Below are 12,500 nucleotides of genomic sequence, written 5' to 3'. Positions count from 1 at the left end.
TCCCTCACGCTCGTGGCGGCTGCGACGTTGCGCTCAACTCGCTTCCCTTGCGCAGGCTCGAGCTCTTCTCGGCGTCTTTCACCATATCCATGGCTTCCAGTCCTGCCCTTGCTCGCCTGCTATTGCTCAGTAACGTCGATCGGAGCAAAGCATTGAAAGTGTTCAGGGAGCAGGCCAACCTGAAGCAAGAGATTTCTGCTGGTCGTGGAACAGCGAGGAGGCAAGTGATAAGGGCTAGTCAGATGCAAACTGGGAGCTAATGCCAGCCATCAATGGGGAATTAGCTCAAATGGTAGAGTGCTTGCTTTGTATGTGAGAGTTAGCGGGATCAATACCTGCATTCACCACTATTCTTTTGGCTCGGGTAATTGTTCAGAAACAAGAGTTGTGTCAGGTGTGGTGTGAGCCCATCTGCTTCTGAAGGTCACCGCAGGCTGAGGGACATCAAATCCTTTGATGTGCTATCGCAGCAAAACTTCCTGATTTTTGCATGAATGCAGCTGAAATGAAAGAAGGAGAAAAGTCCATGCAAGTATTAATGCCTTCTTTGAGGATTGAACTCAGGACCTTCAGATTATGAGACTGACGCGCTGCCTACTGCGCTAAGAAGGCACTTACCTGGTTAGTAACTGAAGAGTGTGACCAACTATGTTCGCTTACGTGGCATTCAAAGCCAGAATGCAAAGATTGCCAAAATGCTCGAGCCAGGTAGGAGCCGAACATGCAATCTTCTAATCCGTAGTCAGATGCGTTATCCATTGCGCCGCTGGCCCAGGCTGTGAAAAATAGCTGCGACATCAGCAAGTACACAGGACGAGCAGCATTAAAAGGCATGCGGTAGACAATCAGCAAAGATAGGCACCTCTGCCGCTTCCCTTCGATTGACAGGTGGGGAGCGGAGCAGTGCAGTAGAAAACAAAGCAAAGCAAAGTCGTCCTTAGGTGGTTGGTTGCACTCCGGCTTGAAGCAGTGAGCATTCTTTTGAAGTAAGTATGTGTGTGGTAAGTCGCAATTCGCTGAAGGCAGAGTTCTTAATATGAGCAGTTTGCAGCTGAAAATGTTGCAGCTGAGGCACAGGACAGTGCCTTCACCGTTTTGCTTGAGCACTTGCATGTGTGTGTCAGCAGGGAGTGCCTTTGAGCAGCAATGCATGTAAAGAGCCAGCATTTTCTATCAGGCAAAGCCTCAGGCAATTGCACTTTCTTTCAGGCAAAGCCTCAGGCAATAGAAGTCATTTGTCCATCAGTCAGACAGGGCTCTCGCCTGCTCCCTCACGCTCGTGGCGGCTGCGACGTTGCGCTCAACTCGCTTCCCTTGCGCAGGCTCGAGCTCTTCTCGGCGTCTTTCACCATATCCATGGCTTCCAGTCCTGCCCTTGCTCGCCTGCTATTGCTCAGCAACGTCGATTGGAGCAAAGCATTGAAAGTGTTCAGGGAGCAGGCCAACCTGAAGCAAGAGATTTCTGCTGGTCGTGGAACAGCGAGGAGGCAAGTGATAAGGGGCTAGTCAGATGCAAACTGGGAGCTAATGCCAGCCATCAATGGGGAATTAGCTCAAATGGTAGAGTGCTTGCTTTGTATGTGAGAGTTAGCGGGATCAATACCTGCATTCACCACTATTCTTTTGGCTCGGGTAATTGTTCAGAAACAAGAGTTGTGTCAGGTGTGGTGTGAGCCCATCTGCTTCTGAAGGTCACCGCAGGCTGAGGGACATCAAATCCTTTGATGTGCTATCGCAGCAAAACTTCCTGATTTTTGCATGAATGCAGCTGAAATGAAAGAAGGAGAAAAGTCCATGCAAGTATTAATGCCTTCTCTGAGGATTGAACTCAGGACCTTCAGATTATGAGACTGACGCGCTGCCTACTGCGCTAAGAAGGCACTTGCCTGGTTAGTAACTGAAGAGTGTGACCAACTATGTTCGCTTACGTGGCATTCAAAGCCAGAATGCAAAGATTGCCAAAATGCTCGAGCCAGGTAGGAGCCGAACATGCAATCTTCTAATCCGTAGTCAGATGCGTTATCCATTGCGCCGCTGGCCCAGGCTGTGAAAAATAGCTGCGACATCAGCAAGTACACAGGACGAGCAGCATTAAAAGGCATGCGGCAGACAATCAGCAAAGATAGGCACCTCTGCCGCTTCCCTTCGATTGACAGGTGGGGAGCGGAGCAGTGCAGTAGAAAACAAAGCAAAGCAAAGTCGTCCTTAGGTGGTTGGTTGCACTCCGACTTGAAGCAGTGAGCATTCTTTTGAAGTAAGTATGTGTGTGGTAAGTCGCAATTCGCTGAAGGCAGAGTTCTTAATATGAGCAGTTTACAGCTGAAAATGTTGCAGCTGAGGCACAGGACAGTGCCTTCACCGTTTTGCTTGAGCACTTGCATGTGTGTGTCAGCAGGGAGTGCCTTTGAGCAGCAATGCATGTAAAGAGCCAGCATTTTCTTTCAGGCAAAGCCTCAGGCAATTGCACTTTCTTTCAGGCAAAGCCTCAGGCAATAGAAGTCATTTGTCCATCAGTCAGACAGGGCTCTCGCCTGCTCCCTCACGCTCGTGGCGGCTGCGACGTTGCGCTCAACTCGCTTCCCTTGCGCAGGCTCGAGCTCTTCTCGGCGTCTTTCACCATATCCATGGCTTCCAGTCCTGCCCTTGCTCGCCTGCTATTGCTCAGTAACGTCGATCGGAGCAAAGCATTGAAAGTGTTCAGGGAGCAGGCCAACCTGAAGCAAGAGATTTCTGCTGGTCGTGGAACAGCGAGGAGGCAAGTGATAAGGGCTAGTCAGATGCAAACTGGGAGCTAATGCCAGCCATCAATGGGGAATTAGCTCAAATGGTAGAGTGCTTGCTTTGTATGTGAGAGTTAGCGGGATCAATACCTGCATTCACCGCTATTCTTTTGGCTCGGGTAATTGTTCAGAAACAAGAGTTGTGTCAGGTGTGGTGTGAGCCCATCTGCTTCTGAAGGTCACCGCAGGCTGAGGGACATCAAATCCTTTGATGTGCTCTCGCAGCAAAACTTCCTGATTTTTGCATGAATGCAGCTGAAATGAAAGAAGGAGAAAAGTCTATGCAAGTATTAATGCCTTCTCTGAGGATTGAACTCAGGACCTTCAGATTATGAGACTGACGCGCTGCCTACTGCGCTAAGAAGGCACTTGCCTGGTTAGGAACTGAAGAGTGTGACCAACTATGTTCGCTTACGTGGCATTCAAAGCCAGAATGCAAAGATTGCCAAAATGCTCGAGCCAGGTAGGAGCCGAACATGCAATCTTCTAATCCGTAGTCAGATGCGTTATCCATTGCGCCGCTGGCCCAGGCTGTGAAAAATAGCTGCGACATCAGCAAGTACACAGGACGAGCAGCATTAAAAGGCATGCGGCAGACAATCAGCAAAGATAGGCACCTCTGCCGCTTCCCTTCGATTGACAGGTGGGGAGCGGAGCAGTGCAGTAGAAAACAAAGCAAAGCAAAGTCGTCCTTAGGTGGTTGGTTGCACTCCGGCTTGAAGCAGTGAGCATTCTTTTGAAGTAAGTATGTGTGTGGTAAGTCGCAATTCGCTGAAGGCAGAGTTCTTAATATGAGCAGTTTGCAGCTGAAAATGTTGCAGCTGAGGCACAGGACAGTGCCTTCACCGTTTTGCTTGAGCACTTGCATGTGTGTGTCAGCAGGGAGTGCCTTTGAGCAGCAATGCATGTAAAGAGCCAGCATTTTCTATCAGGCAAAGCCTCAGGCAATTGCACTTTCTTTCAGGCAAAGCCTCAGGCAATAGAAGTCATTTGTCCATCAGTCAGACAGGGCTCTCGCCTGCTCCCTCACGCTCGTGGCGGCTGCGACGTTGCGCTCAACTCGCTTCCCTTGCGCAGGCTCGAGCTCTTCTCGGCGTCTTTCACCATATCCATGGCTTCCAGTCCTGCCCTTGCTCGCCTGCTATTGCTCAGTAACGTCGATTGGAGCAAAGCATTGAAAGTGTTCAGGGAGCAGGCCAACCTGAAGCAAGAGATTTCTTCTGGTCGAGGAATAGCGAGGAGGCAAGTGATAAGGGGCTAGTCAGATGCAAACTGGGAGCTAATGCCAGACATAAATGGGGAATTAGCTCAAATGGTAGAGCGCTTGCTTTGCATGTGAGCGTTAGAGGGATCAATACCTGCATTCACCACTATTCTTTTGGCTCGGGTAATTGTTCAGAAACAAGAGTTGTGTCAGGTTTGGTGTGAGCCCATCTGCTTCTGAAGGTCACCGCAGGCTGAGGGACATCAAATCCTTTGATGTGCTATCGCAGCAAAACTTCCTGATTTTTGCATGAATGCAGCTGAAATGAAAGAAGGAGAAAAGTCCATGCAAGTATTAATGCCTTCTTTGAGGATTGAACTCAGGACCTTCAGATTATGAGACTGACGCGCTGCCTACTGCGCTAAGAAGGCACTTACCTGGTTAGTAACTGAAGAGTGTGACCAACTATGTTCGCTTACGTGGCATTCAAAGCCAGAATGCAAAGATTGCCAAAATGCTCGAGCCAGGTAGGAGCCGAACATGCAATCTTCTAATCCGTAGTCAGATGCGTTATCCATTGCGCCGCTGGCCCAGGCTGTGAAAAATAGCTGCGACATCAGCAAGTACACAGGACGAGCAGCATTAAAAGGCATGCGGCAGACAATCAGCAAAGATAGGCACCTCTGCCGCTTCCCTTCGATTGACAGGTGGGGAGCGGAGCAGTGCAGTAGAAAACAAAGCAAAGCAAAGTCGTCCTTAGGTGGTTGGTTGCACTCCGACTTGAAGCAGTGAGCATTCTTTTGAAGTAAGTATGTGTGTGGTAAGTCGCAATTCGCTGAAGGCAGAGTTCTTAATATGAGCAGTTTACAGCTGAAAATGTTGCAGCTGAGGCACAGGACAGTGCCTTCACCGTTTTGCTTGAGCACTTGCATGTGTGTGTCAGCAGGGAGTGCCTTTGAGCAGCAATGCATGTAAAGAGCCAGCATTTTCTTTCAGGCAAAGCCTCAGGCAATTGCACTTTCTTTCAGGCAAAGCCTCAGGCAATAGAAGTCATTTGTCCATCAGTCAGACAGGGCTCTCGCCTGCTCCCTCACGCTCGTGGCGGCTGCGACGTTGCGCTCAACTCGCTTCCCTTGCGCAGGCTCGAGCTCTTCTCGGCGTCTTTCACCATATCCATGGCTTCCAGTCCTGCCCTTGCTCGCCTGCTATTGCTCAGTAACGTCGATCGGAGCAAAGCATTGAAAGTGTTCAGGGAGCAGGCCAACCTGAAGCAAGAGATTTCTGCTGGTCGTGGAACAGCGAGGAGGCAAGTGATAAGGGCTAGTCAGATGCAAACTGGGAGCTAATGCCAGCCATCAATGGGGAATTAGCTCAAATGGTAGAGTGCTTGCTTTGTATGTGAGAGTTAGCGGGATCAATACCTGCATTCACCGCTATTCTTTTGGCTCGGGTAATTGTTCAGAAACAAGAGTTGTGTCAGGTGTGGTGTGAGCCCATCTGCTTCTGAAGGTCACCGCAGGCTGAGGGACATCAAATCCTTTGATGTGCTCTCGCAGCAAAACTTCCTGATTTTTGCATGAATGCAGCTGAAATGAAAGAAGGAGAAAAGTCTATGCAAGTATTAATGCCTTCTCTGAGGATTGAACTCAGGACCTTCAGATTATGAGACTGACGCGCTGCCTACTGCGCTAAAAAGGCACTTGCCTGGTTAGGAACTGAAGAGTGTGACCAACTATGTTCGCTTACGTGGCATTCAAAGCCAGAATGCAAAGATTGCCAAAATGCTCGAGCCAGGTAGGAGCCGAACATGCAATCTTCTAATCCGTAGTCAGATGCGTTATCCATTGCGCCGCTGGCCCAGGCTGTGAAAAATAGCTGCGACATCAGCAAGTACACAGGACGAGCAGCATTAAAAGGCATGCGGCAGACAATCAGCAAAGATAGGCACCTCTGCCGCTTCCCTTCGATTGACAGGTGGGGAGCGGAGCAGTGCAGTAGAAAACAAAGCAAAGCAAAGTCGTCCTTAGGTGGTTGGTTGCACTCCGGCTTGAAGCAGTGAGCATTCTTTTGAAGTAAGTATGTGTGTGGTAAGTCGCAATTCGCTGAAGGCAGAGTTCTTAATATGAGCAGTTTGCAGCTGAAAATGTTGCAGCTGAGGCACAGGACAGTGCCTTCACCGTTTTGCTTGAGCACTTGCATGTGTGTGTCAGCAGGGAGTGCCTTTGAGCAGCAATGCATGTAAAGAGCCAGCATTTTCTATCAGGCAAAGCCTCAGGCAATTGCACTTTCTTTCAGGCAAAGCCTCAGGCAATAGAAGTCATTTGTCCATCAGTCAGACAGGGCTCTCGCCTGCTCCCTCACGCTCGTGGCGGCTGCGACGTTGCGCTCAACTCGCTTCCCTTGCGCAGGCTCGAGCTCTTCTCGGCGTCTTTCACCATATCCATGGCTTCCAGTCCTGCCCTTGCTCGCCTGCTATTGCTCAGTAACGTCGATTGGAGCAAAGCATTGAAAGTGTTCAGGGAGCAGGCCAACCTGAAGCAAGAGATTTCTTCTGGTCGAGGAATAGCGAGGAGGCAAGTGATAAGGGGCTAGTCAGATGCAAACTGGGAGCTAATGCCAGACATAAATGGGGAATTAGCTCAAATGGTAGAGCGCTTGCTTTGCATGTGAGCGTTAGAGGGATCAATACCTGCATTCACCACTATTCTTTTGGCTCGGGTAATTGTTCAGAAACAAGAGTTGTGTCAGGTTTGGTGTGAGCCCATCTGCTTCTGAAGGTCACCGCAGGCTGAGGGACATCAAATCCTTTGATGTGCTATCGCAGCAAAACTTCCTGATTTTTGCATGAATGCAGCTGAAATGAAAGAAGGAGAAAAGTCCATGCAAGTATTAATGCCTTCTCTGAGGATTGAACTCAGGACCTTCAGATTATGAGACTGACGCGCTGCCTACTGCGCTAAGAAGGCACTTGCCTGGTTAGTAACTGAAGAGTGTGACCAACTATGTTCGCTTACGTGGCATTCAAAGCCAGAATGCAAAGATTGCCAAAATGCTCGAGCCAGGTAGGAGCCGAACATGCAATCTTCTAATCCGTAGTCAGATGCGTTATCCATTGCGCCGCTGGCCCAGGCTGTGAAAAATAGCTGCGACATCAGCAAGTACACAGGACGAGCAGCATTAAAAGGCATGCGGCAGACAATCAGCAAAGATAGGCACCTCTGCCGCTTCCCTTCGATTGACAGGTGGGGAGCGGAGCAGTGCAGTAGAAAACAAAGCAAAGCAAAGTCGTCCTTAGGTGGTTGGTTGCACTCCGGCTTGAAGCAGTGAGCATTCTTTTGAAGTAAGTATGTGTGTGGTAAGTCGCAATTCGCTGAAGGCAGAGTTCTTAATATGAGCAGTTTGCAGCTGAAAATGTTGCAGCTGAGGCACAGGACAGTGCCTTCACCGTTTTGCTTGAGCACTTGCATGTGTGTGTCAGCAGGGAGTGCCTTTGAGCAGCAATGCATGTAAAGAGCCAGCATTTTCTATCAGGCAAAGCCTCAGGCAATTGCACTTTCTTTCAGGCAAAGCCTCAGGCAATAGAAGTCATTTGTCCATCAGTCAGACAGGGCTCTCGCCTGCTCCCTCACGCTCGTGGCGGCTGCGACGTTGCGCTCAACTCGCTTCCCTTGCGCAGGCTCGAGCTCTTCTCGGCGTCTTTCACCATATCCATGGCTTCCAGTCCTGCCCTTGCTCGCCTGCTATTGCTCAGTAACGTCGATTGGAGCAAAGCATTGAAAGTGTTCAGGGAGCAGGCCAACCTGAAGCAAGAGATTTCTTCTGGTCGAGGAATAGCGAGGAGGCAAGTGATAAGGGGCTAGTCAGATGCAAACTGGGAGCTAATGCCAGACATAAATGGGGAATTAGCTCAAATGGTAGAGCGCTTGCTTTGCATGTGAGCGTTAGAGGGATCAATACCTGCATTCACCACTATTCTTTTGGCTCGGGTAATTGTTCAGAAACAAGAGTTGTGTCAGGTTTGGTGTGAGCCCATCTGCTTCTGAAGGTCACCGCAGGCTGAGGGACATCAAATCCTTTGATGTGCTATCGCAGCAAAACTTCCTGATTTTTGCATGAATGCAGCTGAAATGAAAGAAGGAGAAAAGTCCATGCAAGTATTAATGCCTTCTCTGAGGATTGAACTCAGGACCTTCAGATTATGAGACTGACGCGCTGCCTACTGCGCTAAGAAGGCACTTGCCTGGTTAGTAACTGAAGAGTGTGACCAACTATGTTCGCTTACGTGGCATTCAAAGCCAGAATGCAAAGATTGCCAAAATGCTCGAGCCAGGTAGGAGCCGAACATGCAATCTTCTAATCCGTAGTCAGATGCGTTATCCATTGCGCCGCTGGCCCAGGCTGTGAAAAATAGCTGCGACATCAGCAAGTACACAGGACGAGCAGCATTAAAAGGCATGCGGCAGACAATCAGCAAAGATAGGCACCTCTGCCGCTTCCCTTCGATTGACAGGTGGGGAGCGGAGCAGTGCAGTAGAAAACAAAGCAAAGCAAAGTCGTCCTTAGGTGGTTGGTTGCACTCCGGCTTGAAGCAGTGAGCATTCTTTTGAAGTAAGTATGTGTGTGGTAAGTCGCAATTCGCTGAAGGCAGAGTTCTTAATATGAGCAGTTTACAGCTGAAAATGTTGCAGCTGAGGCACAGGACAGTGCCTTCACCGTTTTGCTTGAGCACTTGCATGTGTGTGTCAGCAGGGAGTGCCTTTGAGCAGCAATGCATGTAAAGAGCCAGCATTTTCTATCAGGCAAAGCCTCAGGCAATTGCACTTTCTTTCAGGCAAAGCCTCAGGCAATAGAAGTCATTTGTCCATCAGTCAGACAGGGCTCTCGCCTGCTCCCTCACGCTCGTGGCGGCTGCGACGTTGCGCTCAACTCGCTTCCCTTGCGCAGGCTCGAGCTCTTCTCGGCGTCTTTCACCATATCCATGGCTTCCAGTCCTGCCCTTGCTCGCCTGCTATTGCTCAGTAACGTCGATCGGAGCAAAGCATTGAAAGTGTTCAGGGAGCAGGCCAACCTGAAGCAAGAGATTTCTGCTGGTCGTGGAACAGCGAGGAGGCAAGTGATAAGGGCTAGTCAGATGCAAACTGGGAGCTAATGCCAGCCATCAATGGGGAATTAGCTCAAATGGTAGAGTGCTTGCTTTGTATGTGAGAGTTAGCGGGATCAATACCTGCATTCACCACTATTCTTTTGGCTCGGGTAATTGTTCAGAAACAAGAGTTGTGTCAGGTGTGGTGTGAGCCCATCTGCTTCTGAAGGTCACCGCAGGCTGAGGGACATCAAATCCTTTGATGTGCTCTCGCAGCAAAACTTCCTGATTTTTGCATGAATGCAGCTGAAATGAAAGAAGGAGAAAAGTCTATGCAAGTATTAATGCCTTCTCTGAGGATTGAACTCAGGACCTTCAGATTATGAGACTGACGCGCTGCCTACTGCGCTAAGAAGGCACTTGCCTGGTTAGTAACTGAAGAGTGTGACCAACTATGTTCGCTTACGTGGCATTCAAAGCCAGAATGCAAAGATTGCCAAAATGCTCGAGCCAGGTAGGAGCCGAACATGCAATCTTCTAATCCGTAGTCAGATGCGTTATCCATTGCGCCGCTGGCCCAGGCTGTGAAAAATAGCTGCGACATCAGCAAGTACACAGGACGAGCAGCATTAAAAGGCATGCGGCAGACAATCAGCAAAGATAGGCACCTCTGCCGCTTCCCTTCGATTGACAGGTGGGGAGCGGAGCAGTGCAGTAGAAAACAAAGCAAAGCAAAGTCGTCCTTAGGTGGTTGGTTGCACTCCGGCTTGAAGCAGTGAGCATTCTTTTGAAGTAAGTATGTGTGTGGTAAGTCGCAATTCGCTGAAGGCAGAGTTCTTAATATGAGCAGTTTACAGCTGAAAATGTTGCAGCTGAGGCACAGGACAGTGCCTTCACCGTTTTGCTTGAGCACTTGCATGTGTGTGTCAGCAGGGAGTGCCTTTGAGCAGCAATGCATGTAAAGAGCCAGCATTTTCTATCAGGCAAAGCCTCAGGCAATTGCACTTTCTTTCAGGCAAAGCCTCAGGCAATAGAAGTCATTTGTCCATCAGTCAGACAGGGCTCTCGCCTGCTCCCTCACGCTCGTGGCGGCTGCGACGTTGCGCTCAACTCGCTTCCCTTGCGCAGGCTCGAGCTCTTCTCGGCGTCTTTCACCATATCCATGGCTTCCAGTCCTGCCCTTGCTCGCCTGCTATTGCTCAGTAACGTCGATTGGAGCAAAGCATTGAAAGTGTTCAGGGAGCAGGCCAACCTGAAGCAAGAGATTTCTTCTGGTCGAGGAATAGCGAGGAGGCAAGTGATAAGGGGCTAGTCAGATGCAAACTGGGAGCTAATGCCAGACATAAATGGGGAATTAGCTCAAATGGTAGAGCGCTTGCTTTGCATGTGAGCGTTAGAGGGATCAATACCTGTATTCACCACTATTCTTTTGGCTCGGGTAATTGTTCAGAAACAAGAGTTGTGTCAGGTGTGGTGTGAGCCCATCTGCTTCTGAAGGTCACCGCAGGCTGAGGGACATCAAATCCTTTGATGTGCTATCGCAGCAAAACTTCCTGATTTTTGCATGAATGCAGCTGAAATGAAAGAAGGAGAAAAGTCCATGCAAGTATTAATGCCTTCTCTGAGGATTGAACTCAGGACCTTCAGATTATGAGACTGACGCGCTGCCTACTGCGCTAAGAAGGCACTTGCCTGGTTAGGAACTGAAGAGTGTGACCAACTATGTTCGCTTACGTGGCATTCAAAGCCAGAATGCAAAGATTGCCAAAATGCTCGAGCCAGGTAGGAGCCGAACATGCAATCTTCTAATCCGTAGTCAGATGCGTTATCCATTGCGCCGCTGGCCCAGGCTGTGAAAAATAGCTGCGACATCAGCAAGTACACAGGACGAGCAGCATTAAAAGGCATGCGGCAGACAATCAGCAAAGATAGGCACCTCTGCCGCTTCCCTTCGATTGACAGGTGGGGAGCGGAGCAGTGCAGTAGAAAACAAAGCAAAGCAAAGTCGTCCTTAGGTGGTTGGTTGCACTCCGGCTTGAAGCAGTGAGCATTCTTTTGAAGTAAGTATGTGTGTGGTAAGTCGCAATTCGCTGAAGGCAGAGTTCTTAATATGAGCAGTTTGCAGCTGAAAATGTTGCAGCTGAGGCACAGGACAGTGCCTTCACCGTTTTGCTTGAGCACTTGCATGTGTGTGTCAGCAGGGAGTGCCTTTGAGCAGCAATGCATGTAAAGAGCCAGCATTTTCTATCAGGCAAAGCCTCAGGCAATTGCACTTTCTTTCAGGCAAAGCCTCAGGCAATAGAAGTCATTTGTCCATCAGTCAGACAGGGCTCTCGCCTGCTCCCTCACGCTCGTGGCGGCTGCGACGTTGCGCTCAACTCGCTTCCCTTGCGCAGGCTCGAGCTCTTCTCGGCGTCTTTCACCATATCCATGGCTTCCAGTCCTGCCCTTGCTCGCCTGCTATTGCTCAGTAACGTCGATTGGAGCAAAGCATTGAAAGTGTTCAGGGAGCAGGCCAACCTGAAGCAAGAGATTTCTTCTGGTCGAGGAATAGCGAGGAGGCAAGTGATAAGGGGCTAGTCAGATGCAAACTGGGAGCTAATGCCAGACATAAATGGGGAATTAGCTCAAATGGTAGAGCGCTTGCTTTGCATGTGAGCGTTAGAGGGATCAATACCTGCATTCACCACTATTCTTTTGGCTCGGGTAATTGTTCAGAAACAAGAGTTGTGTCAGGTTTGGTGTGAGCCCATCTGCTTCTGAAGGTCACCGCAGGCTGAGGGACATCAAATCCTTTGATGTGCTATCGCAGCAAAACTTCCTGATTTTTGCATGAATGCAGCTGAAATGAAAGAAGGAGAAAAGTCCATGCAAGTATTAATGCCTTCTCTGAGGATTGAACTCAGGACCTTCAGATTATGAGACTGACGCGCTGCCTACTGCGCTAAGAAGGCACTTGCCTGGTTAGTAACTGAAGAGTGTGACCAACTATGTTCGCTTACGTGGCATTCAAAGCCAGAATGCAAAGATTGCCAAAATGCTCGAGCCAGGTAGGAGCCGAACATGCAATCTTCTAATCCGTAGTCAGATGCGTTATCCATTGCGCCGCTGGCCCAGGCTGTGAAAAATAGCTGCGACATCAGCAAGTACACAGGACGAGCAGCATTAAAAGGCATGCGGCAGACAATCAGCAAAGATAGGCACCTCTGCCGCTTCCCTTCGATTGACAGGTGGGGAGCGGAGCAGTGCAGTAGAAAACAAAGCAAAGCAAAGTCGTCCTTAGGTGGTTGGTTGCACTCCGGCTTGAAGCAGTGAGCATTCTTTTGAAGTAAGTATGTGTGTGGTAAGTCGCAATTCGCTGAAGGCAGAGTTCTTAATATGAGCAGTTTGCAGCTGAAAATGTTGCAGCTGAGGCACAGGACAGTGCCTTCAC

General features: G+C 49.5%; 10 non-coding genes across 10 annotated transcripts; all 10 read right to left on the bottom strand.

Moving 5' to 3' along the window:
* Window positions 1-539: 539 nt before the first annotated feature.
* On the bottom strand, window positions 540-612 carry trnam-cau (transfer RNA methionine (anticodon CAU)). The gene has a single exon. It is a non-coding gene; the product is annotated as a tRNA-Met (tRNA).
* A 1,195-nt stretch (window positions 613-1,807) lies between these two features.
* On the bottom strand, window positions 1,808-1,880 carry trnam-cau (transfer RNA methionine (anticodon CAU)). Its single transcript has one exon. It is a non-coding gene; the product is annotated as a tRNA-Met (tRNA).
* Window positions 1,881-3,074: 1,194 nt separating this feature from the next.
* On the bottom strand, window positions 3,075-3,147 carry trnam-cau (transfer RNA methionine (anticodon CAU)). The gene has a single exon. It is a non-coding gene; the product is annotated as a tRNA-Met (tRNA).
* A 1,195-nt stretch (window positions 3,148-4,342) lies between these two features.
* Window positions 4,343-4,415, bottom strand: trnam-cau (transfer RNA methionine (anticodon CAU)). The gene has a single exon. It is a non-coding gene; the product is annotated as a tRNA-Met (tRNA).
* A 1,194-nt stretch (window positions 4,416-5,609) lies between these two features.
* Window positions 5,610-5,682, bottom strand: trnam-cau (transfer RNA methionine (anticodon CAU)). The gene has a single exon. It is a non-coding gene; the product is annotated as a tRNA-Met (tRNA).
* Window positions 5,683-6,877: 1,195 nt separating this feature from the next.
* Window positions 6,878-6,950, bottom strand: trnam-cau (transfer RNA methionine (anticodon CAU)). The gene has a single exon. It is a non-coding gene; the product is annotated as a tRNA-Met (tRNA).
* A 1,195-nt stretch (window positions 6,951-8,145) lies between these two features.
* On the bottom strand, window positions 8,146-8,218 carry trnam-cau (transfer RNA methionine (anticodon CAU)). Its single transcript has one exon. It is a non-coding gene; the product is annotated as a tRNA-Met (tRNA).
* Window positions 8,219-9,412: 1,194 nt separating this feature from the next.
* On the bottom strand, window positions 9,413-9,485 carry trnam-cau (transfer RNA methionine (anticodon CAU)). Its single transcript has one exon. It is a non-coding gene; the product is annotated as a tRNA-Met (tRNA).
* Window positions 9,486-10,680: 1,195 nt separating this feature from the next.
* Window positions 10,681-10,753, bottom strand: trnam-cau (transfer RNA methionine (anticodon CAU)). The gene has a single exon. It is a non-coding gene; the product is annotated as a tRNA-Met (tRNA).
* A 1,195-nt stretch (window positions 10,754-11,948) lies between these two features.
* Window positions 11,949-12,021, bottom strand: trnam-cau (transfer RNA methionine (anticodon CAU)). The gene has a single exon. It is a non-coding gene; the product is annotated as a tRNA-Met (tRNA).
* Between the last annotated feature and the right edge of the window lie 479 nt (window positions 12,022-12,500).

The sequence above is a fragment of the Pristiophorus japonicus genome, unplaced genomic scaffold (genome assembly GCF_044704955.1).
Source record: "Pristiophorus japonicus isolate sPriJap1 unplaced genomic scaffold, sPriJap1.hap1 HAP1_SCAFFOLD_207, whole genome shotgun sequence".
Taxonomy (NCBI): domain Eukaryota; kingdom Metazoa; phylum Chordata; class Chondrichthyes; family Pristiophoridae; genus Pristiophorus; species Pristiophorus japonicus.
This window is presented reverse-complemented; position numbering and strand designations above follow the sequence as displayed.